Source organism: Gadus morhua, chromosome 5, assembly GCF_902167405.1.
Source record: "Gadus morhua chromosome 5, gadMor3.0, whole genome shotgun sequence".
NCBI classification, from domain to species: domain Eukaryota; kingdom Metazoa; phylum Chordata; class Actinopteri; order Gadiformes; family Gadidae; genus Gadus; species Gadus morhua.
Genome location: NC_044052.1, coordinates 14,363,118 through 14,369,117, shown reverse-complemented (window position 1 = coordinate 14,369,117; position 6,000 = coordinate 14,363,118).

Here is a 6,000-nt window from a genome sequence, read left to right as displayed (position 1 = left end):
GACCAATAAAAAACAACAGTGTTACCCCTTTTTTTTTTTCATGACGACCAATAAAAAACAACAGTTACCCCTTATGTTTTTTTGATGATGAACAATAAAAAACGACAGTGTTACCCCTTATGTTTTTTTCATGACGACCAATAAAAAACAACAGTGTTACCCCTTATGGTTTTTTTCATGATGACCAAAGAAAAACGACAGTGTCACCCCTCATGTTTCATTTAATAAAAACGACAGTGTTACCCCCTATGTTTTATTCGATACACTTTGACAGTGTTACCCCTTATGGGTTTTTCATGACGACAGATAAAGAACGACAGTGTTACCCTTTACGTTTTATTTGACAAAGACAACAGTGTTACCCCTTGTTTTTTTTCATGACGACCAATAATAAACAACAGTGTTACCCCTTGTTTTTTTTCATGACGACAAATAAAAAACGACAGTGTTACCCCTTATGTTTTTTTCTTGACGAACAATAAAAACCGACAGTGTTACCCCTTATGTTTTTTTGATGACGAACAATAAAAAACGACAGTGCTACCCACAGTGTTTTAGTGTCGATACATTTCGACAGTGTTACCCCTTATGGGTTTTTCATGACGACAGATAAAAAACTAGTGTTACCCTTTACGTTTTATTTGACAAAGACAACAGTGTTACCCCTTATGTTTTTTTTCATGACGACCATTAACAAACAACAGTGTTACCCATTGTTTTTTTTCATGACGACCAATAAAAAACGACAGTGTTACCCCTTATGTTTTTTTCATGACGAACAATAAAAAACGACAGCGTTACCCCTTATGTTTTTTTGATGACGAACAATAAAAAACTAAAGTGTTACCCCTTATGTTTTTTTCATGACGAACAATGAAAAACGACAGCGTTACCCCTTATGTTTTTTTCCCCATGATGACGGATGAAAAACAACAGTGTTACCCCTTATGTTTTTTTTCATGACGACCAATAAAAAACAACAGTGTTACCCCTAATTTTTTTTTCATGACCAATAAAAAACGACAGTGTTACCCCTTATGTTTTTTTCATGACGAACAATAAAAAACGACAGTGTTACCCCTTATGTTTTTTTTTTGACGAACAATAAAAACCGACAGTGTTACCCCTTATGTTTTTTTGATGACGAACAATAAAAAACGACAGTGCTACCCACAGTGTTTTAGTGTCGATACATTTCGACAGTGTTACCCCTTATGGGTTTTTCATGACGACAGATAAAAAACTAGTGTTACCCTTTACGTTTTATTTGACAAAGACAACAGTGTTACCCCTTATGTTTTTTTTCATGACGACCATTAACAAACAACAGTGTTACCCATTGTTTTTTTTCATGACGACCAATAAAAAACGACAGTGTTACCCCTTATGTTTTTTTCATGACGAACAATAAAAAACGACAGCGTTACCCCTTATGTTTTTTTTATGACGAACAATAAAAAACTAAAGTGTTACCCCTTATGTTTTTTTCATGACGAACAATGAAAAACGACAGCGTTACCCCTTATGTTTTTTTCCCCATGATGACGGATGAAAAACAACAGTGTTACCCCTTATGTTTTTTTTCATGACGACCAATAAAAAACAACAGTGTTACCCCTAATTTTTTTTTCATGACCAATAAAAAACGACAGTGTTACCCCTTATGTTTTTTTCATGACGAACAATAAAAAACGACAGTGTTACCCCTTATGTTTTTTTTTTGACGAACAATAAAAACCGACAGTGTTACCCCTTATGTTTTTTTGATGACGAACAATAAAAAACGACAGTGCTACCCACAGTGTTTTAGTGTCGATACATTTCGACAGTGTTACCCCTTATGGGTTTTTCATGACGACAGATAAAAAACTAGTGTTACCCTTTACGTTTTATTTGACAAAGACAACAGTGTTACCCCTTATGTTTTTTTTCATGACGACCATTAACAAACAACAGTGTTACCCATTGTTTTTTTTCATGACGACCAATAAAAAACGACAGTGTTACCCCTTATGTTTTTTTCATGACGAACAATAAAAAACGACAGCGTTACCCCTTATGTTTTTTTTATGACGAACAATAAAAAACTAAAGTGTTACCCCTTATGTTTTTTTCATGACGAACAATGAAAAACTACAGCGTTACCCCTTATGTTTTTTTCCCCATGATGACGGATGAAAAACAACAGTGTTACCCCTTATGTTTTTTTTCATGACGACCAATAAAAAACAACAGTGTTACCCCTAATTTTTTTTTCATGACCAATAAAAAACGACAGTGTTACCCCTTATGTTTTTTTCATGACGAACAATAAAAAACAACAGTGTTACCCCTTATGTTTTTTTTTTTTACGACCAATAAAAAACAACAGTGTTACCCCTTATGTTTTTTTGATGACGAACAATAAAAAACGACAGTGTTACCCACAGTGTTTTAGTGTCGATACATTTCGGCAGTGTTACCCCTTATGGGTTTTTCATGACGACAGATAAAAAACTACAGTGTTACCCTTTACGTTTTATTTGACAAAGACAACAGTGTTACCCCTTATGTTTTTTTTCATGACGACCATTAACAAACAACAGTGTTACCCCTTGTTTTTTTTCATCACGACCAATAAAAAACGACAGTGTTACCCCTTATGTTTTTTTCATGACGAACAATAAAAAACGACAGTGTTACCCCTTATGTTTTTTTCTTGACGAACAATAAAAACCGACAGTGTTACCCCTTATGTTTTTTTGATGACGAACAATAAAAAACGACAGTGCTACCCACAGTGTTTTAGTGTCGATACATTTCGACAGTGTTACCCCTTATGGGTTTTTCATGACGACAGATAAAAAACTAGTGTTACCCTTTACGTTTTATTTGACAAAGACAACAGTGTTACCCCTTATGTTTTTTTTCATGACGACCATTAACAAACAACAGTGTTACCCATTGTTTTTTTTCATGACGACCAATAAAAAACGACAGTGTTACCCCTTATGTTTTTTTCATGACGAACAATAAAAAACGACAGCGTTACCCCTTATGTTTTTTTGATGAAGAACAATAAAAAACTAAAGTGTTACCCCTTATGTTTTTTTCATGACGAACAATGAAAAACGACAGCGTTACCCCTTATGTTTTTTTCCCCATGATGACGGATGAAAAACAACAGTGTTACCCCTTATGTTTTTTTTCATGACGACCAATAAAAAACAACAGTGTTACCCCTAATTTTTTTTTCATGACCAATAAAAAACGACAGTGTTACCCCTTATGTTTTTTTCATGACGAACAATAAAAAACGACAGTGTTACCCCTTATGTTTTTTTTTTGACGAACAATAAAAACCGACAGTGTTACCCCTTATGTTTTTTTGATGACGAACAATAAAAAACGACAGTGCTACCCACAGTGTTTTAGTGTCGATACATTTCGACAGTGTTACCCCTTATGGGTTTTTCATGACGACAGATAAAAAACTAGTGTTACCCTTTACGTTTTATTTGACAAAGACAACAGTGTTACCCCTTATGTTTTTTTTCATGACGACCATTAACAAACAACAGTGTTACCCATTGTTTTTTTTCATGACGACCAATAAAAAACGACAGTGTTACCCCTTATGTTTTTTTCATGACGAACAATAAAAAACGACAGCGTTACCCCTTATGTTTTTTTGATGACGAACAATAAAAAACTAAAGTGTTACCCCTTATGTTTTTTTCATGACGAACAATGAAAAACGACAGCGTTACCCCTTATGTTTTTTTCCCCATGATGACGGATGAAAAACAACAGTGTTACCCCTTATGTTTTTTTTCATGACGACCAATAAAAAACAACAGTGTTACCCCTAATTTTTTTTTCATGACCAATAAAAAACGACAGTGTTACCCCTTATGTTTTTTTCATGACGAACAATAAAAAACGACAGTGTTACCCCTTATGTTTTTTTTTTGACGAACAATAAAAACCGACAGTGTTACCCCTTATGTTTTTTTGATGACGAACAATAAAAAACGACAGTGCTACCCACAGTGTTTTAGTGTCGATACATTTCGACAGTGTTACCCCTTATGGGTTTTTCATGACGACAGATAAAAAACTAGTGTTACCCTTTACGTTTTATTTGACAAAGACAACAGTGTTACCCCTTATGTTTTTTTTCATGACGACCATTAACAAATAACAGTGTTACCCATTGTTTTTTTTCATGACGACCAATAAAAAACGACAGTGTTACCCCTTATGTTTTTTTCATGACGAACAATAAAAAACGACAGCGTTACCCCTTATGTTTTTTTTATGACGAACAATAAAAAACTAAAGTGTTACCCCTTATGTTTTTTTCATGACGAACAATGAAAAACTACAGCGTTACCCCTTATGTTTTTTTCCCCATGATGACGGATGAAAAACAACAGTGTTACCCCTTATGTTTTTTTTCATGACGACCAATAAAAAACAACAGTGTTACCCCTAATTTTTTTTTCATGACCAATAAAAAACGACAGTGTTACCCCTTATGTTTTTTTCATGACGAACAATAAAAAACAACAGTGTTACCCCTTATGTTTTTTTTTTTTACGACCAATAAAAAACAACAGTGTTACCCCTTATGTTTTTTTTGATGACGAACAATAAAAAACGACAGTGTTACCCACAGTGTTTTAGTGTCGATACATTTCGGCAGTGTTACCCCTTATGGGTTTTTCATGACGACAGATAAAAAACTACAGTGTTACCCTTTACGTTTTATTTGACAAAGACAACAGTGTTACCCCTTATGTTTTTTTTCATGACGACCATTAACAAACAACAGTGTTACCCCTTGTTTTTTTTCATCACGACCAATAAAAAACGACAGTGTTACCCCTTATGTTTTTTTCATGACGAACAATAAAAAACGACAGTGTTACCCCTTATGTTTTTTTCTTGACGAACAATAAAAACCGACAGTGTTACCCCTTATGTTTTTTTGATGACGAACAATAAAAAACGACAGTGCTACCCACAGTGTTTTAGTGTCGATACATTTCGACAGTGTTACCCCTTATGGGTTTTTCATGACGACAGATAAAAAACTAGTGTTACCCTTTACGTTTTATTTGACAAAGACAACAGTGTTACCCCTTATGTTTTTTTTCATGACGACCATTAACAAACAACAGTGTTACCCATTGTTTTTTTTCATGACGACCAATAAAAAACGACAGTGTTACCCCTTATGTTTTTTTTCATGACGAACAATAAAAAACGACAGTGTTACCCCTTATGTTTTTTTCATGACGAACAATGAAAAACGACAGCGTTACCCCTTATGTTTTTTTCCCCATGATGACGGATGAAAAACAACAGTGTTACCCCTTATGTTTTTTTTCATGACGACCAATAAAAAACAACAGTGTTACCCCTAATTTTTTTTTCATGACCAATAAAAAACGACAGTGTTACCCCTTATGTTTTTTTCATGACGAACAATAAAAAACAACAGTGTTACCCCTTATGTTTTTTTTTTTACGACCAATAAAAAACAACAGTGTTACCCCTTATGTTTTTTTGATGACGAACAATAAAAAACGACAGTGTTACCCACAGTGTTTTAGTGTCGATACATTTCGGCAGTGTTACCCCTTATGGGTTTTTCATGACGACAGATAAAAAACTACAGTGTTACCCTTTACGTTTTATTTGACAAAGACAACAGTGTTACCCCTTATGTTTTTTTTCATGACGACCATTAACAAACAACAGTGTTACCCCTTGTTTTTTTTCATCACGACCAATAAAAAACGACAGTGTTACCCCTTATGTTTTTTTCATGACGAACAATAAAAAACGACAGTGTTACCCCTTATGTTTTTTTCATGACGACCAATAAAAAACGACAGTGTTACCCCTTATGTTTTTTTCATGACGAACAATAAAAAACGGCACTGTTACCCCTTATGTTTTTTTGATGATGAACAATAAAAAACGACAGCGTTACCCCTTATGTTTTTTTCC